This window comes from Prionailurus bengalensis, chromosome B4, assembly GCF_016509475.1.
Source record: "Prionailurus bengalensis isolate Pbe53 chromosome B4, Fcat_Pben_1.1_paternal_pri, whole genome shotgun sequence".
In the NCBI taxonomy this organism is placed as follows: Eukaryota; Metazoa; Chordata; class Mammalia; order Carnivora; family Felidae; genus Prionailurus; species Prionailurus bengalensis.
This window is the reverse complement of record NC_057358.1, coordinates 33,107,526-33,120,825: the sequence shown is the minus strand read 5'-3', so window position 1 is coordinate 33,120,825 and position 13,300 is coordinate 33,107,526. Positions and strand designations below refer to the sequence as shown.

At 36.9% G+C, this 13,300-nt stretch overlaps 1 pseudogene; it reads left to right on the top strand.

Annotated features, from left to right (window-relative positions):
* The first annotated feature begins 10,877 nt into the window (after positions 1-10,877).
* On the top strand, positions 10,878-12,015 carry LOC122473559 (annotated as a pseudogene).
* Positions 12,016-13,300: the final 1,285 nt, after the last annotated feature.

Sequence of the window (13,300 nt, the reverse complement as noted above, 5' to 3'; positions counted from 1 at the left end):
ATTTCCGTCATGATGAGTGATATTGATCATTTTTTCATGGGTCTGTTGGCCATGTCTTTTTTGCAAAAATGTCTATTCATGTATTCTGCCCATTTCTTCACTGGATTATTTGTTTTTCAGGAGTTGAGTTTGGTAAGTTCTTTACAGATTTTGGATACTAACCTTTTATCCAATATGTAATTTGCAAATATCTTCTCCCATTCCATTGGTTGCCTTTTAGTTTTGTTGATTGTTTCCTTCTCTGTGCAGAAGCTTTTTTATTTTGATGAGGTCCCAATAGTTCATTTTTACTTTGGTTTCCCTTGCTTTTGGAGATGTGTTAAGTAAGAAGTTGCTGTGGCCAAGGTCAAAGAGGTTGTTGTCTGTTTTCTCTTCTAGGATATTAATGGTTTCCTGTCTCATATTTAGGTCTTTCATCCATTTTGAATTTATTTTTGTGCATGGTGTAAGAAAGTGGTCCAGTTTCATTCTTCTGAATGTTGCTGTCTAGTTCTCCCAGCACCATTTGCTAAAGAGACTGTCTTTTTTCCACTGGATACTCTTTCCTACTTTGTTGAAGATTAGTTGGCCATATATTTGTAGGTCCAATTCTGGGTTCTCTATTATATTCCATTGGTCTATGTGTCTGTTTTTGTGCCAAGAAGATGTAGTACATATATATAATGGAGTACTGCTCAGCAATAAAAAAGAATGAAATCTTACCATTTGCAACAACATGAAGAGAACTGGAGGATATTATGCTAAGTGAAATAAGTCAGTCAGAGAAAGAAAGATATCATATATTTTCACTCATATGTGGAAGTTGAGAAATTTAACAGAAGACCATGGGGGAAGGGAAAGAAAAATAATACTTACAAATGGAAAGGGAAGCAAACCATAAGAGACTTTTAAATACAGAGAACAAACTAGGAGTGCTCAGGTGGTCTAGTCGGTTAGTGTTCAACTTCAGGTCAGGTCATGATCTCACCACTCCTGAGTCCGAGCCCTGTGTCAGGCTGTGTGCTGATAGCTCAGAGCCTGACGCCTACTTCCAATTCTATGTCTCCCTCTGTCTCTGCCCCTCTCCCACTCATGCTCTGTCTCTTTCTTTCAAAAATAAACATTAAAAAATTAAAAAAGAGTAAAAAATAAATACAGAGAACAAGCTGAGGGTGGAAAGGTAGGAGAGGGTGAGGAAAATGAGTGATGGGTATTGAGGAGAGCACTCATTGGGATGAGCACTGGGTGTTGTGTGTAAATGATGAATTGTGGGAATCCACTCCTAAAGCCAAGAGCACACTGTATACACTGTATGTTAGTTAACTTGACAATAAATTATACCAAAAAAATAGATAAATAAACAAACAAACAAACAACACAAGCAAAAAAACAAGGGTATGAAAAAGAGGAGCTAAAAAAAGGTATAAATAACATATGAATAGGGCATAAATATCATGCATGGGCCCAGCAGTACACTGGAACTGGTTCATACCACTTTAAAAATCCAACTGTGCACATTTCTTCCCAGTTCCACCTGTCATGACATTATGTTTGTAGCTTAAAATCAGCTTTAGTGGAAGAATTTGTACCTCAGAAATTGGTAAATACTGCAAATCATAACTTTTCTGTTTTCCCTAGAGATGTAGTCATGAACCATTTAGCAGCACCAAGGAGAGGCTGAATATTTGATTCGAAGCTTGCAAGTACAAAAGAAAAAAGGGAAATGTCCATTACATGGTTCAAAATCAATCGGATAATTTTTTTTTCAACATTTATTTATTTTTGGGACAGAGAGAGACAGAGCATGAACGGGGGAGGGGCAGAGAGAGAGGGAGACACAGAATCGGAAACAGGCTCCAGGCTCCAAGCCATCAGCCCAGAGCCTGACGTGGGGCTCGAACTCACGGACCGCGAGATCGTGACCTGGCTGAAGTCGGACGCTTAACCGACTGCGCCACCCAGGCGCCCCAAGGATAATTTTATCTAACTTGTAAGGAGAATTTGTAACTATTTTTGTTACTAAGTATAGGTACTTCTTGCTAGGGATTCTCACAAAGAAAATACTAAATGAGGGCTTGGAAAATTCTCTCCCATTCCTGGGCCCCCACTAAATTCAGCAAAAGCAATTGTGCTATGAGTAAGGGGTTTTAATATCATGCTTTTAAATTGCCATTGTACCAAAGCTACAGGAAACTAGGCAATATTTTTCCCATGAAAAGCACAAATTATTTTTAAAAAATTACACTATTATCCAAAACAATTCAAAATGAAATTTAATAGCCATGAGAAATTAAATAATCCTGATTACAGAGAAATTACCACAGAAGAGAAGATAGAAAGTATAATTCCTATGAGTAACATTATCTTTCACAGCCTGGGCATATTTCTTAACTGCTTAACCCTTAGTTTTTGACTTGATGGGTGTTATTTCTGGTGAGCCTCTACTTCTATCTTCTGTCAAAAAATTTCGAGGTAGTTTACAACTTGCTCCATATATATTTACATTGACATACTTGACATAACTCCTAAAGCACAAACTTTATTCTTACTAAAAATAGTAATCTCTGTTAAAAAAAAATCTTCATTTTAATTGGGTGTATGTACATTTGCATACATTTTCAGATTTACTCGCCCCTCTAGGTCAATATTTTATGGCCTTTTCATTAAACCAAATTTTATAAAAGTATAGAGAGAAGGAAAAAGAAATTCTAGATAGATTGATAGATTCCCATCCTGTCCTATAAACCGATTTATTCTCACCAAACAAATTTGGTCTGTTCTTCTCTTTTCTGTTTTTAATACAAGTGTTATTTGTTCAGACAAGGGTGTCAGCATCATTGGAATTTCAGAAGAGGAAAAACACTTGTCAACACTTTTACTTTTCTTCATTCTCACTCTTTTATGCATTACAAATGCACCCATCGGAACACAAACACATACACACCTATCTTCTGAGCCACTCACATGTAACACTCAATTTCCAACTTCATCTTTTACTCTGCTAACTGTTAAACTACAATCCATTCACACTCCTGATGAAAGAACACTACTTAAAATATTGGACAATCATCAACTCTACCTCTTTTACATTACAAAGAGTAATGGACAAAAGAGATTTTTTCAGGAGTTTGTTAAGTACATTACTAATTAAAGGGATACAATATATATTTCAATAGCATTGTTTGTGGAAAATCTATATGTACTCATAAGAAAATTTTTAAATAAAGAAATGTATCCCCAAAAAACCATAAAATAAAAACATACAACAAAAAGATACTCACTGCTAGTACTTCAAGACCAGTCATCAAAGTATCTCTATACATATATGCAGAAATATGCCTTCAATTTATAAAGTATGATTGCAATACAAATCTTACTTTGTAAAGGTTTTTTTTTTTTTAGTTCAAGATATTGAAGGTGTTTCTTTGTACTATTGGTTTTAAAATTTGTGGTTTTTAAAAAAAAAATTTTTTACATTTATTTATTTATTTTTGAGAGAGAGACAAAGAGCACAATCGGGGGATGGGCAGAAAGAGAAGGAGACACAGAATCCAAAGCAGGCTTCAGGCTCCCAGCTGTCAGCACAGAGCCCAACGCGGGGCTCGAACACACAAACCGCGAGATCATGACCTGAGCCGAAGTCGGACACTTAACAAACTGAGCCACCCAAGCACCCAAAAATTTGTGGGTTTTTAAATTTTGGCTGTTATTGATGATGGAAACTCAAAGCTTATTGCTTCATAAATAAGAAAAAGATTCTTACATGTTGTAGTAAAAGAGAAATATAATGATCTATGATTAGTAGATTCTAAATTTATTTATCATTTAAAACATTGCTGGACTTATACTCTGTGGTAGAATAAGGCTGGCTCAGAGAAGAGCTTTTCTTTTATGGTTCACATCCTATAAAAGAGATAAAGTTGCAACTGATAAATTACATAGAACAGAGTGAGTGCTACCAAGTCTTTCCTATATATATGTATGGAGCCATTCAACAACTGTTGATGGAGTTTACACTAGTGTCAAGGATAGATCTCAGTGCTCAATAGATCCTGCCTTCAAAGAGCCTACAGATGCAATAGGAGATAGAGGTAAAAATAGAAAATGTAAAATAACGTGAGGGAAAATTGAATCAAGAATCATCTGGGAGGGGTGCCTGGGTGGCTCAGTGGGTTAAGCATCAGACTTTTACTCAGGCCATAACTTTTTTTTACTCAGGCCATCAGACTTTTACTCAGGCTCAGGTTTGTGGGTTTGAGCCTCACAAACCTGCTTCAGATTCTGTGTCTCCCTCCCTCTCTGCCCCCCACCATCTCAAAAATAAATAAACATTAAAAAAATCTTCCGGTGATAATTGGGATAATTAAATGGTAGATTGGGTGCAGAAGAGTTTTTCAAAACTCAGTTTGAAGTTTCCAACTTAGAGAGTCACTGGATGAATGAATAGTAGAGATGGAAATACAATGCATCTGTGAAAAAAACTACTAAAGACTTCAGCTTTGGACTATGTAAGTTTAGGATGTCTATGGCGGGGGGGGGAGATGCCTAAAGGATTTAAAACTTTATTAAGAGGGTGGATCACATGTTAACTGTTCTTAACACAATTTTAAAAAAATACAATAAAAGAAAAAGATGCCTATGAGAGTTCAGGGAAGAAATATCCAATAGATATTTTAAAATATAGTTCTAGATTAGGAAGGAGTTCAGACCTGGAACTAAAGAGCAGCTTAATTGGAACACATTGATGATGAGGAAGTGTCCAGAGATGAGGCAGAAGATCTAATCAGGAATCAGATCAAGATTTGGCCAGACTTTATCAGAGGGAAAGTGAGACAAACATAAGTAAATGTTAGAGAAATCATTTTCACTTCTACCTGAACAACCAATGGGGCAGAAGACAGAAGGTGGGAAATCAGTTAAAAGACCACCATATTAATCTAGGTAAAAAATTTTTATGGCTAATGGACTAGGAACAGTGGAAATGAAAAGAGGTGTACTAATTAAAAAAGTAGTAACAGTTTCCTGAGAATAGCCATGAACTTCCCCATGTTCATGCCTTCAATTAGTTGCAAAATTGGACTCCAATGAATTTTTTTTTAATAGAAATCTTATGCTCTTCTCAATATATTACCTATATGCCAGGCTGAGAATATCAACTAAATTGCTTACTCTAGCAGCAGTCAATGCCACCACCAGTTAAGTAGCTTATCTCTCAGGACACTGAGAAAGCATGAAAACAGATGAGTGAGAGGCCTTATTTCAGGACACACCTAAACCAGGAATCTGAGATGCTCACTTAGGATGTTTAAATTCAGGGTATTTTAAAAATGCCACATAGTTATTGTAAAGTCTTTTGTGCTCAAGTGAATAAAGAAAGCTGTACAAAGCACCCTTGCTTCTTTCTGTAGCACATTCCTATACCACAAGAGCGATACCATCAAAGGAATCACATAATCTCTGCATACTTTTGGTAAAGGATACATAAACCTTGTGGCTGACACACTTTGCCACCACATGGCATAAGGCCAACAAAATATTAAGCAAGTTTCCAACAGCATATTTCAGGACACCCTGGAAACTGTTTAAATTAGAAGCATAAGTTATAGAGTTAATTCCATTGTCAAATATGTGAAGAGGCAAAAATTGGGATCTGTTAGACAATTACATACTTGGTTTGAGTCTAGTAAAAATGTCATTATGGCTTTTCTAGATGCTTTTCAAAATGTTGGGTTTTTTTTTTTCACTTCCTGGTTCACCTCACCCCTGTATCCTTGCCTTTCTGAATCCTTGGTCTTCTGAATGTCCTGAAGTGCCTCTTTTCTCAATTAGCAACCCACTCTTGCTATTTACCTTTACTTTCTTTTATTTTTTAATGTTTTTGTTTAAATTCTATTAGTTAATATATAGTGTAATATTGGTTTCAGGAGTAGAATTTAGTGGTTCATCACTTCAATACAACCCTCAGTGCTCATCATAACAAGTGCCCTCCTTAATGCCCATCACCTATTCAGCCCACCCCCATCCTCTTCCCTCCACCAAACCTCAGTTTGTTTATCTTTACTTTCAAATTTCAGTTTCTTCAAATATCTAATTGCATTTCACATGTAGAGGGGAAATGACTGTTGTAATTCTTTGGGGCCTTTGCATGGGCATACGGCAACCTTATTTTCTGAAGCAAACACTGAAATAAATCACCTAGTAAACAACTTATTTAAAAAATGACTAATTAAATTGTTTTAATGTTTATTTTTGAGAGAGACAGAGAGAGAGAGAGACAGAGAGAGAGTGTGTGCAAGAGTGGTGGAGGGGCAGAGAGAAAGGTAGACACAGAATCCAAAGCAGGCTCCAGCCTCTGATCTATCAGCACAGAGCCCAATGCGGGGCTCAAACCCCATGGACCACGAGATCATGACCTGAGAAGAAGTTGGACGCTTAACTGACTGAGCCGCCCAGGTGCCCCCCAAAAATAGACTATTTGAACAGAACCTTCTTTGTAAATTAGAACATGTAGTTAAGCACAATACTGTATCTGTCACACTGCTAAGTTACAAAGTTTTACATAATAAATGGTTATTTATCTATTTATTACTTTTTTTAAAATAACATAACTAACTTAAATACATGAGTGATTAATAGTAGGATTTCAGACTGTGTGGAAAGGGTTCTTCTCACAAAATAGTACACTTTTTACCTGTATTCTGTATGCATGTAAGGTCATCCCTGATTTCAATATATATACATATACCGGTCTTACAAGCCTTTTAGGAATGTGGCACAGTGTATGTATGTGAGTGAATTTTGGGTGTATAGATATTACCCATTTAAAAAGTTGCTTTTTTTAGATGTTAGGGGAAAGCTAGTGGGTTTTTTAAATTATTTTTTATTTAAAAACCTTTTTTTAATGTGTATTTTTGAGACAGAGAGACAGAGCACAAGTGGGGGGGGTGGTGCAGAGATAGAAGGAAACACAGAATCTGAAGCAGGCTCCAGGCTCTGAGCTGTCAGCACAGAGTCCCACGCAGGGCTCGAACCCACAAACAGTGAGATCATGACCTGAGCCAAAGTTGGGCGCTTAACCGACTGAGCCACTCAGGTGCACCAAAGCTAGTGTTTAGTAAATACAAGACCCCATTCTCAAGAAGACAAGGTAGACAAACATCTAATTACACAGACACCTAAATACAGACAATTAACATAGCAATGTCTGAAGATTGTGACCATTATGGAATTTGATGATAGATACTGGAAGTGCCCAGTGTAGAGTCTAATTACTAATGTGTCAAGAAATTAGAAATATAACAACATGTCAAGTGCACATTTAGAACAAGATACAAAGGTTGTAATGTTTTCAAGAAGTTACTTAGTATTAATTTGGGGGTGGGGGAGAAGAGGTCTTGTCTGAAATGTAAATGCATGTTTTTTTCTTTAGAAATAAACTTTTTTTAAATGTTCATTTATTTTTGAGAGAGAAAGGAGACAGAGTGTGAATGGAGGAGGGGCAGAGAGAGAGATAAAGAATCTGAAGCAGACTCCAGGCTCTGAACTTCCAGCACAGAGCTGCCAGCGCAGAGGCTGGTGCGGGGCTTGAACTCACGAACCAGGAGATCATGACCTGAGCTGAAATGGGACACTTAACCGAGTGAGCCACCCAGGAGACACAGAAATAAACTTTCTTAATACATGTGTATATATGTATATTCACACAGGCCACAGACACATATAGTTGTATTTTCTGTGATGAAAAAGGAAACAAACCAGAGACTCTGATTACGTTTTCATCAACCTATCAGTATGAAACCTAGTTTTATGTGTGTTTCTGTTTCATGAAATCTTATTTAATATACACTTCAATTTAGTAGTCTTGAACTCACAGCCAACAGCAATATAACTCATGCCTGAATGAAGCTTACCTAAGACCTATATTTTCTCCTTAAGACACATCACAGCCTTCCTGTTTTTAGGAACTTTAGATAGTGTTTCAACACCATGTTCAAGGGCCATTTTAAAAAATAAAATCACCAACCAAAAAAAAAAAATGCAAAATTATGACACTCAGTAGACTGGGAAAAGAACACTTGCTTGTGAATGTGAGAACTGAAAGGAGAAGGCAGAGTGTACTCTTGGTCTTCCACTAGGAAAAGTGCATGTTGGACAGCTCAAACTTTCCCCTACTCTGAACATGGCTACAAATGGTGTAAAAACACTGCTAGTATCAATTTTGGGGTTACAAATATATTTTAGCAAGCAGGTGAATTATATAATGGAATTTGTGAATAAGGAAGTTTGACTATATATGAAGAAACAATGGATATACGTTAGACATAATACAGCACAGGAGGAAAAGGACATGGGAACAAGCTTACTTCCTAAAGGTAGTTTTCAGGCTACAAGGCAGGGAGGGAGAGCCCAAGTAGAGATAGGATGCCTTGTTAAGTTGAGGAGACAGACACAGTTCAGTGATGCAGTTAGAAATTATGAGACAGAATACTAGAAAATAGAGACAATGTATGCACATGCACACACACACACGGATACACAAACACGCACTCACACAGTTCCAGACATTGGCTAAGGAATCCTCTGTGTCTTTGATTACATACTGACTTAAGTCGATGTCTGGAATCACCATAAGTTCAGAAAGAACATCCAGAAAGTATTCAACCAAACAATTTTTAGAACTAACACAGGGATCGGGACAATTTGTGTTTCTTTGGCCAGAGTAAAGAAACATCATAATATGTGGGGCATTAGAAAGATTCCTCAAAAGGGTGTGACCATTGTAGTGGGGAAAGTTAGCCCAAGAGTAGAGACTGCTATGTATATGCCATACCCCAGATAATAAGCAAGTCTTAACAGAATTGAAATAATCTGTAAGTAACTGCATCCTAGTACAAATTTTAATATTTCTTAATGGAATGAAATAAAATCTTACTTAATTAACAGTGACTGCTTTGACCCCTGAAGACTGATAACAAGGTAAGAGTGTCCCTTCCATCTGCTCCACTCATATTTATAGTGAAGGACCCAGAGAGTGTAATAAAGTAATGAATGACAGCAACAAAAAAAATATGGATAGAAAAGGAAGAAATAAAACTTTCTTGTATGCAAACATTATTGTCTAATTAGAAAAGCATAAGGGATCTATAAACCAACTATTGGGAGTTTAGCAAAGTCATAGGTAACAAAAATCAATTTATTTCCATATATCAGAAAAAAATGAGATAAATGAAAAATACTATTTACAATGACATCAAAAATGAAAAGCTCAGATATGGCTTTAACAAAATTTATGTAAGATATATATATATCTCATATGGTGGAATGTAGAAAAATACAAAACATTCCTGACAGGAATTAAAGAAGGCTTAATTAAAGGGATATAACACACTAATAGAACAGAGCACTCAATATTACTAAAATGCCAAATCTTCCCAAAATTGATCCATAGATTCAATACAATCACAATTTGGAAATATGATAAGGTGATTTAATATTTTTATGGAAATTCACTGAACCTAGAATAGCCAGAAAAAAGAGAAAGAAAGAGAGAGCAAATTTGGAGACTTCCAGTACCTGCTATCAACACTTACTAAAAATAAGTCAATCACAACATGACAAATACCAATATGATTTCACTCATGTGTGGAATTTAAGAAACAAAACGAACAAGGAAAAAAGGAAGAAATAAACCAATAAACAGACTTTTAACTATAGAGAACAAATTGATGGCTACCAGAGGGAAGGTGGAAGTATGGGTTACATAGGTGATGGGGACTGAGGAGGGCACTTGTCATGATGAGCTCCAGGTTACGTATGGAAGTGATGAATCACTATATTGTACACTTGAAACTAATATTACACTGTGTATTAACTAACTGGAATTAAAATAAAAACTTAAAAAATTTACTGGAATGCTACAATAACCAAGACAGTGCAATACTAATGTAAAGACAAAAAAAAAAAAAAAAGAAAGAAAAATGGAGCAATATAAAGCCCCAAAATAGACCCACACTGATATAATTACTTGATTTTTGATATCAGCATTAAAGCCTTTCAAAAATGAGAGAAAAGTCTTTCAATAAATACTGATGAAGCAACTGGATATTCATATCAAAAAGGGAAGAATCTTGAATATTACCTTATATTGTATATGAAAATTAAATACAGAATTATTTTAAACCTAAATTAGAGCTGAAGGAAACCAATTTGACAATGAATTATATTTAAAAAAATTATAAAAAACAGGAGAACATCTTTGAGACTTTGAGTTAGGCAAAGATTTCTAACAGGACACAAAGAGCTTGAACTATATGAGAAATATTCATAAAATGGATAAAACTAAAATTTAGTTTAACTTATATATAAATTTGTATATTATATTTATATTTGTTATATATTATTTTATATAAATTCTATACATTTATTTAGTTCAATAAAACTAAAACTTGTACTCCAGAAGACAATTATAAAAAAATTTAAATGCAAGGCAAGGACTTGGAGAAAATATTTTCAAAATATACATCAGATTACTGACTGTATCTATTTTGCCACTTGTTTATATACCACTTATTAAAATAGTAGGGAGGACTTTATTCAGGACTATTTCAGATGGTGTTAGGACTATTACAGCTGAAAGAGATCTGAAAATCACTTATGAGGGGATATCAAGGGTAGGGGGATTCTTGCTAAACTGACTGTACAAGATTCTTGCTGAAGGCAGACCAAGGGCTTAGACTTCAAGAATGGAGGATAAGGAATTTGATTAGATATCAGGGGTGATCAGATACCAAAGATACAAATTCTCTGTCAACTAATTTACCAATATTCTTACCACAACTGGACTGGGAAGGCTGTAGATAAGACCTAGTGATGAGGCCTGATCAAAAAGAGGGAGTGCCATGGAAGAGGAGGTGAGGCACCAGGAAGCATCCAGCGTGATGCAGGCTGCAATCCCATGGCACCTCAAGGCCCCATCAGGCCGTCTTAGACCCTGCCTTGCCATCTCCTCTAGTAGGTGACCTGGGCTAGGCCCGGGTCCCCTTCATCTGCCCACCCTCCCCACCCTGGTCAGGACTTGCTGTGCTTCCCAGCCATCCCGGCTTTACTGGACCCAGCATGGTGCCAGGGTCAGTGTTTGTTTTGGATCTCTGGACAGGTGAGGATCCTGTTAAAGGCCACCCTCCTGAGGCAGCAGTTTGAATGGTTCAGGAGATTGTGGGCTCCTTCTACAGGGGCAGGGGAGACCATTTACAGGTCATTTCTGATTGTCACATGATCTGGAGCACATTTGCGTATAATGGAAAGTGATGCCCTCCCTTCTTATGACATTTTAGATAACAGCAAGATTATCAGTGAGCAGTCCTGGAAGGAACTCAAAGTGTGCCCTCCCCACTATTACCCGGTTGAGACTGACCTACGCTGACCATCAAAGTTACCTCATATGGTGGAATGGTGGGCCAAAGCACAGGATCTCCTGTGCCAGCAGAAGATTTAGAAGTTTCAGATCGCCCAGGTGTTTACAGTACAATGCAGTGCTTAGGGAGGAATACAAGACTTTCTTTAACACCCTTTACCAAAACTACATTCCTTTTTTTTTCTTTTTGGCAGGCATTGGTGATACCATGGAGGAGATTATCTGACAAATAAAGGTGTTCCGCCCCAGCATCTACATTGTGTCTAACTACATGGACTTTGACGAAGACAGTTTTGGACAGGGATTCAAGGAGTCAGCTCATACACACATACAATAAAAACAGCTCCATTTGTAAGAACTCCAGGTACTTCCAGCAGCTTCTGGACAAAACCAACACCCTCCTGCTGGAAGACTTCATGGAGGACCTCACTATGGCTGATAAGGTTACCAGTGTGGAGAGCATTCATTCTCAAGATTGGTTTCTTACATGACAAGGTGGAAAAGCAGTGGGAGCACTACATGGACTCCTATAATATTGTGCAGGAGAAGGACCAGATGCTGGACATGGTCTAGTACAGCACATCCTGAACAGTGGGGACTGGATGGAGATGTAGGGCTCCTGAGTGTGCAGGTGTGGGGCCAGGCACTGCAAGCCACAGAGAAAAGGAAGCCTTACCTAGAGGCCACCCTGCTGGGAATGCTGTTCCTCCCCATGGGTACAGAGAAGAGTCCAGGGTGATGCAGCTGCTGAGCCCATGCTCCACACTCTTCCTTTCCCAGTGTCTTCTATTGTGTTCTGGGAAGGCTTGTGGGAGGCCCTGCCAGGTGGAAGGTCCTATGAGTTTGAGCACAGGACCTACAGGATGTTAGCACTCTAGAGACCAACTGGTCCAGGGATTCTTTTTTCCCCAAATTTCTAAACATGGGAAGATGTTCTTCAAACAAATCTAATGTGTGAAACAGATCAAAATTTAAAAAAGAAAAAGAAAAAGAAAAACCAAAGCCAAAACAAAATAAAAAAACAAAAAGAGGACCAGAAGAATCTACCTAAAGTTTGGTCAAAGAGAGTCTTTGTCAACAATTACAACTCAATGTTAAGACAATTAACTAGATTCTTAAAAAGAAAGATTTGAATGAAAACTTAACCAAATAAGGTAAAAAATGGCAAATAATATAAAAAGATATTCAACATTTTTATTCCTTAAAAATACAAATTAAAACAACAATAAGATACTAATTCATACATAGAGGAGTTTAAATTAAAACATTGACTTAGATGTACAATTGAACTCTTGTACTTTGCTGCTGGAAGTGCAGAATGATAACCACTTTGTAAATTATTTTGGTACTTTCTCAAAAAATTATATATGTAGTTACTCTATGACACAGAAATACCACATCTACAAGTTTACCAGTAGAAATGAAACATATGTCTACACAAAAAATTTACATGAATATTTAAGATAGCTTTATTAGCCAAACCCTCAAACAACCAAAATGCTCATTGACTGGTGAATGGATAAATATATTGTTGTAAATCCACAGAGTGAAGTAGTATACAGCAATACTGTTTGATGACAGTTCTCCATCAAATAAGGTTTCTACACTTCCAGTGGCAACTTTTTCCCAGATTGTCATTTAAAGGATGGTTGTGTGCAAAAAGCTTGGGAGAACAGAGACAGTGTCTATATTGTGCGGCTTTTTCCTGACTAGCATAATGAAGATGATGTTAAAACGAGGCAAGTTTTTAATTCCTTTGCTTTTGGGTGTGTCAAGTAAGAAATTGCTGCGGCAGAGGTCAGAGAGGTTTTTTTCCTGCTTTCTCCTCTAGGGTTTTGATGGTTTCCTGTCTCACATTCAGGTCCTTTATCCATTTTGTCTAAAAGGCAACCAATGGAATGGGAAAAG